Source organism: Aegilops tauschii, chromosome 3 (assembly GCF_002575655.3).
Source record: "Aegilops tauschii subsp. strangulata cultivar AL8/78 chromosome 3, Aet v6.0, whole genome shotgun sequence".
Lineage (NCBI taxonomy): Eukaryota > Viridiplantae > Streptophyta > Magnoliopsida > Poales > Poaceae > Aegilops > Aegilops tauschii.
In genome coordinates this window covers 272502158-272517920 of record NC_053037.3, presented here as the reverse complement: position 1 = coordinate 272517920, position 15763 = coordinate 272502158, and positions in this window count along the sequence as shown.

Sequence of the window (15763 nt, the reverse complement as noted above, 5' to 3'; positions counted from 1 at the left end):
TCTTGGTCCTTTAAGGAGGTGTCAATGCGGTGAACTAGGCAATCGGACTATAGGGCGTTAACACTTTCACTTAGCCATAGGAGTTTTATGGGGGGACTACGATATAGCCCCTGGTATGTATACGACTTATTCCAATATGGTGCGTTTGTCGGCGTTTTGGGAACGAGGGTCCCCAGACTTGCCTGCCTGCGGCCCACGGCATGGCTTTGTTAGCAGGCCTGTACGGCCCACCTTCATCAACAAGGCATTTAAGACCCTCGCGAGGGGCCATGCCTCGCGAGGCGGACGACGCAGGACCTCCTCAGGAGCGGCCTCACCAGGCTACCTCGCAAGGAGCGGAGATATCAAGGCGGGGCGAACCTCGCGAGGCTCTCGTGACGTGAGCCATGACGATCAACACCAGGCGGGCGCCAGCGCGCGCAGCGTCCTTGTTTCCTCTTTGGTGCTAAGGAGGCAAGTGCAGGCGCGGAGTATCGAGGCATCAGGCAAAGGTTACCATATCGGTGCAATGAGACCAAGACTAGCAGGACGGCAAGACAGAGGTCACCATGGAGCCCAAGACATCGTCATCACCAGAGCCTTTTGCGGGTGAAGACCACTTTTGTCAGGATAGCTTGTACTAGCTGTCCCCTTTCAAATTTGCCCGCCGTTGTTGGCTCCCTTCCCGCTCAATATTTGGGGAGAAGACCAGGGCCTATATAAGTAGAGCTAGCCACCACAGTAGAGGCAGGTTGAACTCATTCAGAGCCATCTCACCCACACAAGTCCGCAGAGCACAAGAACACCTCAACCTCAGGAGGCTGTTCTTCCCCTTGTACTGTTCTTCATCAGCGCAAGAGGCAATCCACCACCACACACTGGAGTAGGGTATTAGACCACAATGGTGGCCCGAACCAGTATAAATCTCGTGTCTTTCTGTGTTGCGAGTTCGTCGAGTTCGTCCGCGAGATCTTAGCGAGCTAGGGCGTGGATCGGTAGGAGGGAAAGAACTTCACGCGCACGCCAGAGTTCGAACCTTAAGGGTTTTGCCGGAACCCCACATCCGACATTTGGCGTGCCGGTAGGGGTGCGCCGTAGCTTCCCTTCCGTTGATCCATCGCTCCGTCGCTCTGTCGTCTCCATGGCGGACGCTCGCCGCACTCGAGCTGAGCGCTGGGCTGCCCTCACCGCCCGCGTTGCTCATACGGCTCCCGTCGGTGGCCCACCTCGTCGTTCCCCGTCGTGCCGCCAACGCCGCCACCGGCCCGGCGGGGAACGAGCAGCAAGCGTTCTCGCTGCACCCATCGGTGCGGTAGGACGGCCGCACCGCCACTCCATCACTGACCCCGGACGGTTCCTCGTACCACGCATGTCGCGCTCCCATGGACATGCAGGCCGCGCTCCTCATGGCGAATGAGCTCCTGCGCTATCGCCCGATCGACGACCTCTACGAGGACTGGCTCGACCGCTTCACTGAACTCGTCCGCGCCGCAGGAGGCTCCCCGGCGTCGTCCCTCTCTCTGCCACGCCCTCCGCCGGCCACGGGCGACGTTGCTCATGGAGCGCCTCCACCACCTCTGCCCCAAGACTGTGCCTTGGTGCCAAGGCGCGCGGCCCCGGGGCGCGATCCACCACGCCCGGCGCCCGCGCGCGAAGAAAGAAGCTGCCAAGAAATTCCTCGGCCGCGAGAAGCTGCACCTGCGCTCCCCATGCCACCTCGCCAAGACCGCGCGCTACCTGCGGTGGCGGCGCGCGGACCTCATCAAGACCAAGCTCCACCCCCGAGACGGGCCCCGGGGACCACGGCCGGCTGCCGCGCCTTCACCCCCGAGCTGCGTAGCGTCGCCTGGCCGGGCAAGTTCAAGCCGGATCTGCCTCCTCACTACGACGGCACTGCCGACCCCGCGGAGTTCCTGCAGCTCTACGAGCTGAGCATCAAAGCAGCCAACGGCGACGAAAAAGTCATGGCGAACTGGTTCCTATGGCGCTCAAGGATGGTGCCCGCTCCTGGCTCCTAAACCTGCCGCAAGGCTCGATCTCCTCCTGGGACGAGATGCGCGACCGCTTCGTCGCCAACTTCTAGGGCACTCGCGACCACCCGCCGGCCGCGGGTGACCTGCGCCGGATCAAGCAACAACCAGGAGAGACCCTCCAGAAGTACATCCATCGCTTCAACAACACTCGCCTCAAGATCCCCAAGGTCACGGACGAGGCCATCATCTCCGCGTTCTCTGACGGTGTCCGCGACATCAAGATGAAGGAGGAGCTTGCTATCCACGAGGAGCTGTGCACATCTCAGGAGTTGTTCAACCTGGCGACCAAGTGCGCGAGAGCTGAGGAGGGGTGCCTCTCCCTCCTCGAGCTGCCAGCTGCAGGCGCAGAGGAGAAGAAGGCCAAGGCCAAGGACGTGAAGCGCAAGGAAGCAGCCGTGCTCGCCGCGGAGCCAGATACCAAGCGAGGCAGGGACCAGCCCGAGTCCTCCAAGGGCAGCCGACCGTTCTGCGCCTTCCACAACCTGAACACCCACAACACCAGCGACTGTCAAGAGCTCAGAGCCATTTGCGAAGGACACTTTGGTCGACGCCCTGAGCGCAGCGACCGGGGCTAGGGCCAAGGAGGAGGACGTGGAGGCGGACGCTGGGACAACCGTGGCCCGTGCCAGGAATGGCGCGACTGGCCTCGTGAGGACCGTTGGCAAGATCATCCTCGCGAGGGCCCTTGGAGGGACCAGCATCATGAGGATCGTCCTCAGGGCAACGCCGGTCTTCCCCTGCTGCCGCCACCACCAAGAAGGAACGACGACCACCATCAAGACAAGGGGGCTGGGGGCTTCCAGGAGCCGTGCGCAATCGCCTGCATCTTGGGCGGCGCTCAGGCCCCAGCCTCACAGCGTATCTTCAAACTGTTCGCTCGTGAAGTGAATGCTGTTCTCCCCAAGCTCGAGGCCACGCGCCCGCTCAGGTGGTCCCAGTGCGCCATCACCTTCAACTCGGCAGATCAGCTTAAGTGCGCAGCCACCGCTGGCGCCCTCCCGATGCTTTGTTCACCAGTCATCAGCAATGTACAAGTTACCAAGACCCTCATCGACGACGGCGCAGGGCTCAATGTCCTGTCCGTCGACACGTTCGACAACCTCCAAGTCCCGTATGAGCAGCTTCAGCCTACCAAGCCTTTCTCAGGAGTGACCGACGGTTCCACCACACCGATAGGGCAGGTCCGCCTGCCTGTCACCTTCGGGGAACGCAAGAACTACCGCACCGAGCTCATCGACTTCGACGTCGTGCACATCCACCTGCCATACAACGCCATCCTCGGGTATCCGGCCCTGGCCAAGTTCATGGCGGTCACCCACCACGGCTACAACGTCCTCAAGATGCCAGGGAGCGACGGAGTCATCAGTCCCATGTGAAGAGAGAGATGCGGTGTGCTCCCTCGAGCGCGCCTTCCAAGCTGCAGCAATCGACGACCCCGACAGCAAAGGCGAGGGCCCTCCTGAGGCCCTCCCCAAGAAGAAGAAGAAGAAGCTGCGCCGTGCAGGATCTCAGGAGGATGGCGTCGCAGCTGGAGCCTCGTGAGGGTCTGCGCCCACTCTAGGGGCGCCTCCCTCCATTGCATAGGAAGGCGCGCCCGGTGCCCTCCTCGGGCAGGGCTCGGGGGCTCTCTTCTGGAGGGCCTCAGACCTTGCCAACCGCACGAGGGAGGCGCTTGGGCACCACTTGGAGGCATGCTTCGCGGCACGTTTCCCTCAGGAGAACACAGGGCAAGGAGTGCCCACCACTCAGGAGTTCATCGCCAAGACCACTCAGGAACTGCAAGACGCAAGGGCCATGAGCGGCGACCGCCGCTCACCAGGCGCAGCTCCCCATCCAGGCGAGGATGCCGGGCTGCACGTCTGCATCGACGTCCCAGGGCTCAACAGGGCCGCATCTCAGGAGCTTTTCTGGCCTTCGCGCGTGGGCCATTGCGAGGGTCCACCACACAGCTACGTTCGCATGCCGTTCGGCTTGCCGAGTGTGTCGTCAGCCTATCAGCGCAACATGCGGCGTGTCCTGGCGGCTCAGGAGGCCAGGCACCACGCCGTCCTGGCAGAGATGGAGACGGTCTTCAGGGAACCGCCTGAGCCCCCAGAGCCTCCCGAGGCCCAGGGCCCCGGTGGCTCGTGAGGAGCCATTCCTTCGCCGCGCACCTTCAGCTGCCCCAACTCTCCTTCATCAACAGAACCAGGTGACATTTTCCAAGTTCATTTAGCTGGGAGCGCCCCTCGGGCTGCATTATTCCCAGGCCGCGTGGGTCCGTCCCTGTGGCATGTATCCCTTTTGCTTATGTCTTTAGCTTACCTTGTTGGGGGTGCCCCTCGGGCTGCATCATCCCCAAGCCACTCGGGCCTGACCCAGTGGCATGTATCTTTCTGGATTTACCCAAGCCGATTTGCCTTCCATGCTTAATCTTCCTATGATTGTCACCTGCCCCATTACCACACGGTCGATCGTCGCCTCCCACGGGGCCTCCTCACACTGGCATGGCACTGGTGCATGGGTCCTTCCCTGCCACGTCGACAAACCTGAGCGGTCGAGCTCTGGCTCGAGGCATGCCCCGCGCACGTCACCTCATCAGGCCCGCAGTGCCTTCACCTCCTCACGGAGCAACCAGCGGCAGGCTGGCAACCATAACGGCAAAACCGTGTTTCTCCTTGTGCTGGCTTGCAGGAATATCATGAGGATAGCACTAGGCGGCACCGCGAGCTCCCACCTCTTCCAAGTAATCCGCTTGCACGTTAAAATGGGGGCTCCCGAGCATCGCGACTCAGGAGCTCTTACTGGCTCTCCAGCCCTCACCCCCTGGCCTTGACCACGGCATCGCGACCTGGCATACCAGCGGCGGCTGAGCTCGCTCGAGGGCCGGGACCTGAGGACGTAGAGCACGATGGAAAGCATTGGAAGGGGGAGGACCCGTACGGGCCTAACCTAGCTACGCTGCGGACAGTTGCGCACAAACCCAGCGCACCACAAGGAATCGACTCGGAATCAGCAAGATAAGTCTCATGTTCAGATTGGCTAGTCGTTCGAGCCTACGTGGTTGCACTCGCCGCATCCCTATTGCGGCCACGTCGCCTCCCTTTCTTGCCTTACCATGGCTGCTTGAGCGCTAATGGGGACCTCCTGAGCATCGCGCCTCAGGGGCTCTTACTGGACCTCGGGCTGCTCACCTCCTGGCCTTGACCACGACACGCGACCTGGCATACCAGCGACGGCTGCAGCCTGCCTGGGGACCGGGACCTGTCACCGTAGAGCAACAATCTATCGCGAGGTTGGAAAGGGGAGACCGAGCCTGAACAGGACATGCGTTCGCAAATTTTCATAACGGGGAATACATACGCAAAAGACATTACAGACCCTTTACACACCCCCGCGGGGGGCCTTCCCTTTCTCTTTAGCGGAGAACCTTCGCATGGGCGCCATTGTTGCAAGCAGAGGAGCAAGGAGGAAGAAGCAAGCGAGCAAGGGAGAATGGGCGACGGGGGCTCCGCCCCCTCCCCATTTATAGCGAAAGAAGGCCAACCGGCGCCTCCCACGATCACAGGTAATGATGGTTTTCCTTGCATGTCGCAGGGACTTGTCAAGTCGGGCAGTTGCCGAGGCAGCATGGGGAAGTGGAGACGCCCACATCCAATCAACCGCCACGCATCAACCGAGGCCGCAGGCTTTTGGGGCTCGCGGCACTATGTGCTTGGCCCTTGGCTTCGCCGCGAAGCCAAGCCCGAGCGCACCTTGGGCCCGGGGGCTACTGTCGGCGTTCTGGGAATGGGGGTCCCCAGACTTGCCTGCCTGTGGCCCACGGCGTGGCTTTGCTAGCAGGCCTGTACGGCCCACCTTCATCAACAAGGCATTTAAGACCCTTGCGAGGGGCCAAGCCTCGCGAGGCGGACGACGCAGGACCTCCTCAAGAGCGGCCTCACCAGGCTGCCTTGCGAGGAGCAGAGATATCAAGGCGGGGCGAACCTCGCGAGGCTCTCGTGACGTGAGCCATGACGATCAACACCAGGCGGGCGCCAGCGCGCGCAGCGTCCTTGTTTCCTCTTTGGTGCTAAGGAGGCAAGCGCAGGCGCGGAGTACCGAGGCGTCAGGCAAAGGTTACCATATCGGTGCAACGAGACCAAGACTAGCAGGACGGCAAGACGGAGGTCACCATGGAGCCCAAGACGGTGTCATCACCAGAGCCTTTTGCAGGCGAAGACCACTTTTGTCAGGATAGCTTGTACTAGCTGTCCCCTTTCAAATTTGCCCGCCGTTGTTGGCTCCCTTCCCGCTCAATATTTGGGGAGAGGACCAGGGCCTATATAAGTAGAGCTAGCCACCACAGTAGAGGCAGGTTGAACTCATTCAGAGCCATCTCACCCACACAAGTCCGCAGAGCACAAGAACACCTCAACCTCAGGAGGCTGTTCTTCCCCTTGTACTGTTCTTCCCCTTGTACTGTTCTTCATCAGCCCAAGAGTCAATCCACCACCACACACTGGAGTAGGGTATTACACCACAACGGTGGCCCGAACCAGTATAAATCTCGTGTCTTTCTGTGTTGCGAGTTCGTCCACGAGATCTTAGCGAGCTAGGGCGTGGATCGGTAGGAGGGAAAGAACTTCGCGCGCACCCCAGAGTTCGAACCTTAAGGGTTTTGCCGGAACCCCACATCTGACAGGGTTACATGTATGACCTGAAGAAAAGGGTCCTTCATATAATACGGAGGGAATCGCGAAAGATTCCGATAAGTCATCGAGTGGTTGACCAGCTCTCGCCGCATCATGACAGTCAGTTTTTGGCTTTCTCTACTGAGGTGCTTGACCAGATGAACCGGAAGCACAATCGCAGTAGTTCTCCCTTTACTACCCTAGCCGATAGAGCGGAACGTAAGGTAGCAAGCACAGGAGCCGGGCAACCCAACTATTGACCCAAGACATGATTCGGAACTGATGCATATAAGGCCAAACTTGTGATGCCGAAGTACGCTATAAAGCTGTTTGGACTTGTCGGCAACTCATTTGTTCCCATACCGAGCCCCTGGCAAGTTATGCCGAGGTATATGTGTGAAACAACCACAGGAGCCGAATTCAGTTTTTTTGCAAAAAAGCGAATGTAGGATGCGTATTATGTTTACTGGGACCTGAGTGATATGCCAATATTTATAACAAAGCCGCAACCTCAGCTATTTGACATGCCTGGGGTCGAAGGCGGAGGAATAAGGCACATTACAGGCTCGAAATAAAGAGTGTGGTCTACAAAAAGTTATTTTGGATCTCCTGTCGCACGTCTGCGCCGCCTGTCCTCGGCGAGGGGATTCCTTGATGAAAATAGCCCTTAGGTGAGTGTATGAATCCGAATCCTGTGGAGTCCATTGAGATGATTAGCCTTTGCGTCACCTGTGGTAAAGGATAATGAAAAATAAAGGGTAACTAAAAAAGGGGAAAAAGGTTATGGGAGAGCTTGCAGGCTCGTCCATATTGTGCTTCCGCCGATGCCCATGGTATCTTAAGTGCATAGTTATGTATGCGCGATACAGGTTTCGCAGGTATATGAGGTGGGTGGCGGAAGCCGAACTGCTACGTCCGCTCCGGAACTGGTCGGTCCTGTTGAATGGAGACCGGTGGCTTAATGGCCAGCAAGGTATGCGGTTTAATAAGACCGCGTTCTACTTCGGCTGAGATCGCCATAGTATGATCTTCAGTCCGGGGGGTGCTTCTCCTGCTCCCTTGTAGCGTTGTGTGTCACGTATAACATGTTCACTATTTTTACTTCAGGGGGAAATTGCTCCTGACCCCCGGTATTTGGTTGGTGAGTCTCTTTGTCGTCGCTATCATCGGGCGGCCTCCTCCCCTTGTGTTCGGCGTTGAGCTTGCCGGCCTACTTGAAGACCCAACAGCTTTTGTTGGTATGATTAGCTGGCTTATTGGGGTGGCCATGAATCTGGCAGGGCCGGTCCAATATCTTGTCGAAATTGGATGGTCCGTCTCTGTTTGCCTTGAATGGCTTTTTCCGTTGACCGGGTTTGGGACCGCTGAATCCGGCGTTGACTGATGTGTCGCACGTTCTGTTGTTATCATTGCGACGTTCGTGCTTGCTGCGCCATGGCTTACCGTTGCTGTCTCGGACTTCAGAAGTGCCCGGATCGCTGGTGCTGTTGCTTCTACGAGCGAGCCAGCTGTCTTCTCCAGCGCAAAAGCGGGCATCAGAGCGGTAAGGGCTGACATGGGTTTTGGTTTTTCTTGACTGAGGTGGCGGGCGAGCCACTCGTCCCGGACGCTGTGTTTGAAGGCCGCTAGGGCTTCCGCGTCCGGACAGTCAATGATTTGGTTCTTTTTAACTAAGAACCTAGTCCAGAGCTTCCTGGCTGACTCTCCGGGCTGCTGGACAATGTGACTTAAGTCGTCGGCATCTGGTGGCCGGACATACGTACCTTGGAAGTTATCATGAAAGGCGTCTTCCAAGTCCTCCTAGCTACCAATAGAGTTTTCCGGCAGACTGTTTAACCAGTACCGAGCTAGTCCTTTGAGGTTTAATGGCAGGTATTTGATGGCATGAAGGTCATCTCCACGGGCCATGTTGATATGGAGGAGGAAATCCTCGATCCATACCGCGGGATCAGTTGTTCCATCGTATGATTCAATATTCATGGGTTTAAACCCATCTGGGAATTCGTGCTCCATTACTTCGTCTGTGAAGCAAAGAGGATGTGCAGCGCCTCTGTAATGGGCCACACTGCGACATAGCTCCGATAGAGTCCGTCTGCGATTTTCGGCCCGGGCATGACTAGGCTTGTTACGTCCGAGTAGATAGTCGTCGCCGCACGTCGGGGCACGTCCTCGTGATCCGTAGATCGATCTAGCATGTTTTGCTCTGCTGTCCAGGCCCTGCCGGAGGTCATATGTATAACCCTGAGCTGTTTTATCTCTGCCTTTATGGTGAGGTGGGGTGGGCTGGTGTTCGGCTTGGGTTGCCGCTCTGTCTTGACCGCGTTGTGCTCGATTAGCGGCATTGTGTGATAATGGTATGGGCACCGGCACCTTATCACCAAACTGAGGTAGCAATTTGCGCTTCGGATAATTGTTAACTGGGCCACTGAGGCCATATTCCTCGGCGGCTAGGACTTTGGTCCATCTATCATTGAGCAGATCTTGGTCAGCTTGAAGTTGCTGCTGCTTCTTTTTTAGGCTCCTTGCAGTGGCTATTAGCTGGCGTTTAAAGCGCTCCTGTTCGAGGGGTTCCTCAGGCACGATGAATTCCTCATTGCCGAGGCTCTCCTCATCCTCGGAGAGCGGAAGATAGTTACTGTCCTTCGAGTCTTCGTGTATGGCCTGTTCGTCAGGGCTAACATGCCCGTCTTCCCGTTCATCCTGTTCGGTTGTTTGTTCGTTGGGATTTTCTCTGTCTTCGGCACCATCCGGAGTGTAATCGTCTCCTGTGCCGGTGTTCCTGTCCTTGCTGCGGCGGGATTTAGAGCGACGCCGCTGACGCCGGCGCTTTGGTTGTGTCTTGGGAGGTTCTTCCTCGACTGGCTTTTCCTTGTCCTCGCTGTTATTCTCTTTGGGTGTATCCACCATGTATACATCATACGAAGAAGTGGTCGTCCAGCGTCTGGTAAACGGCGGGTTTTGGCCATGCTCCTCATCTGCATCGTCGTCCATACCGTCAATGTCTTCGGAGCCGTAATCGAGCGTGTCGGTTAAGTGCTCGACAATGGCTATGTAGTGGGTGGTGGGTGGGAAGCGAATTTCCCCATCACCAGCCTCCCGTTCGAGCTGGACATAGTTCGACTATGAGTCCCTGCTAAGGACATATTTTTTAATGAGTTCAGCATGTCGCCTAGAGGCAAGTGCCGAAAGATGTCTGTTGCACTGAATTCGGTGATCGATGACCGATCTAGCTCGACATCAGCGGATGCACATGGTTCGGAACTTATCACCGGAAACAAGTCCGAGGTTCCGGAGACAAAGATATCACCCGAGGTTGGGTCTGCGTGCGGCTCCAATGCCGTGGAGTTAGCGGCTTCCGTGGCAGGGTTGAGCTTCCCGTCCTCGGATGGCACGATCTGCTCCGATCTAAGGCCGGAGTGGTTACAGGTGCAATTTCCTGAGTATGGTCCGATGACAGATTTAAGTCATGTTCATCGTAGGGATTGGGAGCGGCTGCCGTGGTATCGAATCCGTCGAAGATCAAGTCTCCGCAGATGTCCGCGACATAGTTCAAACTCCCAAATCTGACCTGATGGCCAGGGGCATAGTTGTCGATCTGCTCCAGATGGCCAAGCGAGTTGGCCCGCAGTGCGAAGCCGCCGAACACGAAGATCTGTCCGGGGAGGAAGGTTTCCCCTTGTATAGCATTGTTGTTGACGATTGAAGGAGCCATCGAACCTTTTAGGGATGGCACAGTGGAACTCTCAATGAAAGCACCAATGTCGGTGTCAAAACCGGCGGATCTTGGGTAGGGGGTCCCGAACTGTGCGTCTAAGGTCGATGGTAATAGGAGACGGGGGACACAATGTTTACCCAGGTTCGGGCCCTCTCTATGGAGGTAATACCCTACTTCCTGCTTGATTGATCTGGATGAATATGAGTATTACAAGAGTTGATCTACCACGAGATCGTAATGGCTAAAACCCTAGAAGTCTAGCCTGTATGACTGTATATATTTCCGGACTAAGCCCTCCGGTTTATATAGACACCGGAGGGGACTAGGGTTGTACAAAGTCGGTTACAGAGAAAGGAATCTTCATATTTGGTTGCCAAGCTTGCCTTCCACGCCAAGGAGAGTCATATCCGGACACGGGAGAAAGTCTTCGGTCTTGTATCTTCGCAGCCCATTAGTCCGGCCCATGTCCAACAGGCCGGACGCCCGAGGACCCCTTAGTCCAGGACTCCCTCAACCACAATGGCACTTTATTTTAGTGGAACTACACAAAAGGATAAGCAAATTATAGCTGCACCTTACATGAGCAGGATAGCCAACCTTAATGTTGCTCAATTTTTGTGCAACTACTAAAGAAGAACCTGCCAGCTCACGAGAGCAAGTACTTCTTCCTAGCTGAATGATGCAATCTTTGCTTCATTTCAGGCGAACTGCAGAAAAAGTGGCATGAATTGAATCATTGAGTGGAGCTGCAGGTTGACTTCCACTAGTGCCACTATTATAGTAACCATGCTCTTTATTATCTGTGTTGTGCAAACAGGAATACTCAACTACAGATGTTGTGATGGTCAAGAGCATTCGCCAAGTTCTTGGGTTGTATGACATGGCTAGCCAAGATGGATTTAATCCTGATATTCACTTTATCAAAAGGCTCTAATGGGTTGGTTCTGAATCTTGCAAGTTGGGAATCAATGAGATGTGTAGGCATCTTTGTTGTACTTATTACTTGAATCTTATTTGTTGGTTCTGAATCTTGCAAGCTGGGAATCAATGAGATGTGTAGGCATCTTTGTTGTACTTATTATTTGAATCTTATTTGTCGGTTCTGAATCTTGCAAGCTGGGAAACACGGCATGATGATGCAGAGGACATCAACCATAACAGACAGTTCAAACTTGGTAGTATTATCTGTGTGAAAGTGCGACAAATGTGCTGATCGTGTGCGTCCTGAGAATAATAATTCTAATTATTGTGCATGTTGATCATGTGGCACTGATAGAATGAGCCAATGCATTGCTTGTTTCAAGAATAAATTTCAATTAAAGCTAATTAAATTTAAGTAAAGTGACCACTAACACGATCATCTCATACATCAACATATATCACATCACATCTTGACCATATCACATCACAACATGCCCTGCAAAAACAAGTTAGACGTCCTCTACTTTGTTGTTGCAAGTTTTACATGGCTGCTACGGGCAACTAGCAAGAACTGTTCTTACCTACGCAAAACCACAACAGTGATTATCAAGTTTGCTGTTTTAACTTTCTGCAAGGACCGACCGTAGTGAAATTCGATCCAACTAAAGAATGAGAATCAGACACCCGCCAGCCACCATTATGCAAAACAAGTTGCATGTCAGTCGGTGGAACCGGTCTCATGTACGTGAACATGTAAGGTTGGTCCGGGCCGCTTCATCCCACAATACCGCCGAATCAAAATAAGACGTTGGTGGTAAGCAGTATGAACATCACCGCCCACAACTTCTTTGTGTTATACTCGTGCATATTATCTACGCATAGACCTGGCTCATGATGCCCCTGTTGGGGAACGTTGCATAGTAAACAAAAAAATTCTATGCACGCGCAAAATCTATCCATGGAGATGCATAGCTACGAGAGGGGGAGAACATCTTCATACCCTTGAAGATCACTAAGCGGAAGCGTTTGTCAATGCGGTTGATGTAGTCGTACACCTTCACAATCCATCCCGATCAAGTACCGAACGTACGGCACCTCCGCATTCAGCACACGTTCAGCTCGATGACGTCCTCGCCTTCTCGATCCAGCAAGAGAGGCGAAGTAGTAGATGAGTACCGGCAGCACGACGGCGTGGTGACGGTGGTGGTGAAGAACAATCTCCGCAGGGCTTCGCCAAGCACAACAAAAATTATGATGGAGGATAAACTAGAGGGGACAGGGTTGCCGGCACACGGCTTGGTGAATCTTGATGTGCTCCGGGTGCTAGCCTTGCCCCTGTATTTATATGTTGAGCCCTGGGGTTGTTTCTTGGAAAAAGAGCCTCCTCAAAGTCGGTTTGGAACGCAAGGAAGAGTCCTTCTCAGTTTCCAGTACCAGACGCCACGGTTCTCGGCGTCTGGCCCTGGGCCAGACGCAAGGGTCCTTGGCGTCTGGTCCCTGACCTCCGCAAAACTCCCTTTTGCACCGACCTAAAACCCCGTGGGCCTTACCCCTTGGCCCAACCATGTCATCCTATATATCAATCTTTACATCCGGGCCATTCCAGAGCTCCTCGTCATGTCCGTGATCTCATCCGGGACTCCAAACGACATTCGGCCACCAACATACATAACTCATATAATACTATATCGTCAATGAACATTAATCGTGTGCGGACCCTACGGGTTCGAGAATGATGTAGACATGACCGAGACGCTTCTCCGGTCAATAACCAGTAGCGGGACCTGGATGCCCATATTGGTTCCTACATATTCTACGAAGATCTTTATCGGTCGAACCTTTATGACAACATACGTAATTCCCTTTGTCCGCCAGTATGGTACTTGCCCGAGATTCAATCGTCGGTATCTCCGTACCTGGTTCAATCTCGTTACCGGCAAGTCTCTTTACTCATTCCGTAATACAACATCCCCTAACTAACTCCTTAGTCACTTTGCTTGCAAGCTTCTTGTGATGCTGTATTACTGAGAGGGCCCAGAGATACCTCTCCAATACACGGAGTGACAAATCCCAATCTCGATCCATGCCAACTCAATAGACACCTTTGGAGATACCTATAGAGCATCTTTATGATCACCTGGTTACGTTGTGACATTTGATAGTACACAAGGTATTCCTCCGGTATTCGGGAGTTGCATGATCTCATGGTCGAAGGAATATGTATTTGACATTTAAGAAAGGAGTAGCAATAAACTGAACAATCATATGCTAAGCTAACAATTGGGTCTTGTTCATCAGATCATTCTCCTAAGATGTGATCCCGTTATCAAATGACAACACATGTCCATGGTTAGGAAACCTTAACCATCTTGATCAATGAGCTAGTCTAGTAGAGGCTCACTAGGGACACGGTATTTGTTTATGTATCCACACATGTATTTTATGTTTCCGATCAATACAATTCTAGCATGAATAACAAACCTTTATCACGAATAAGGAAATATAATAATAACAACTTTATTATTGCCTCTAGGGCATATTTCCATCATGCAGCACACGAGAGTAATAGGTGGAGCGTACTGGACTTAGATTCGAGTGATGCTGAACCACTATCTAAATTTTTGGCTCTAGGGGTTTTCTCTCGGTGGATTTTAAACTCAAATCACTCGAAGAGGGGGTTGCTCAACAATCTTCTTAGAATCAAATGGAGCATCCGCCGGACAATGCCGGTGCGGGGTGGCTATTTATAGCCGCATCCTTCCATGGTGGGAAATGACCATTTTGGACACGCGGTTCAGCCAATGGCCAACCGACACGTTCACAACAGTCAGATTTTGGAGCAACGGTAACATTACTTGAGGAAAAAGTAATGCTAACTTCTTGGCCAGAGACAAATCTCTCGCAACGAAGAAGATCACAGTCTCTTGCTAGCAAGTATTTTCTCAGAACACAAAGAGATTTCTCTTGCAACTCTCATAGGATTTGGATTTAGCATCAGAGAGAATCAAAGCTTCGAACACTACACCCCTCTTAACAGTACGGTGGTCCTGTGACTAAATAAAGAGAAGAGAAACAACTAAATAAGTGCTACATCTTCACTTCGTCTTCAATATCCTCGGTCGCAGTCACTTCCTTCGGATGAGCACTGAACCAATTGCTTCACGTCAGCAATTTTTGAGGGGTCACTCTTGTTATCATAATCTTCGGTGATAACCTTCAGTGCCACGCAAGAGATTACCTTCATCGTTTGAATCAAACTCCTCGTGAATTCAGGGACCTATTACTCTGTGTGCACTATCAAACACATAAGTCCCATACTATCGACAAACTCCAACACATAAGGGGCTAATTATTGCATCAACAATCTCCCCCTTTTTGGACGGTTGCTGACAAAATAGATAATCATCAAAGTGAAGATAGATTAGTGAAAAAGTAATTTGAACAAGAGTGAATTAGTGTTACTTGGCTCGATGATGAAATAGACTCCCCCTAAATGTATGCAGGGTAACAGATATGAGATAAATTCTCCTGCAAGTATTGAGATATATAGAGGAAACTCCAATCATTCGAAATAATGATTCACACTGGTGACGTATAATCAATTGAGATTGTAGTGCAATCATTCATAACTTCTGATAATAGTTCCACTTGCAAAACAAATGCTTTGGGAGAAATAGTGCAGCAGGCGGGGTTATTAACATTACAACACAGAAGTTTAACATCATACAGCAGATAGTCTTTAAGATAGAAGTTTCAAATCTCACACAAAACCAAACTAAAGAAACATAGGAAGCAAATCTGTCAAAACTCGATGTAATTCTCCCCCTTTTTGTCAACTAGTGTAAAAAAGGTGACGAAGAACATGAGTGCAGAAGCTGAACACTTGGTTTAGTCGGTGGCATCTCCAGTAGAACTGTCCGAGGTGACTTCTACTTCGGAGGTAACTAGAGTAACTTCATACAATAGCAGCAGATCTTCAGGAATAGCAGCTTGGGGCTAAGAGGATGAAGGCACATTGGGATCAACCACTTGAGTAACACATGATAGCACATTTCCTTCGGCCGGTTTCTCTGTTGGTGAGTGATACGTCTCAAACGTATCTATAATTTTTGATTGTTCCATGCTATTATATTATCTGTTTTGGATGTTTATGGGCTTTATTAAACACTTTTATATTATTTTTGGGACTAACCTAGTAACCCAGAGCCCAGTGCCAGTTTCTGTTTTTCCCTTGTTTCAGTGTTTCGCAGAAAAGGAATATCAAATGGAGTCCAAACGGAATGAAACCTTCGGGAGAGTTATTTTTTGGAACGGAAGCAATCCAGAAGACTTGGAGTGTACGTAAGGGTAGCAACGAGGAAGGCACGAGGCAGGGGGGCGCGCCCACCCCCCTAGGCACGCCCTCCACCCTAGTGGGCCCCTCGTTTCTCCCCTTACCGACTTCTTTCACCTATATATATCTA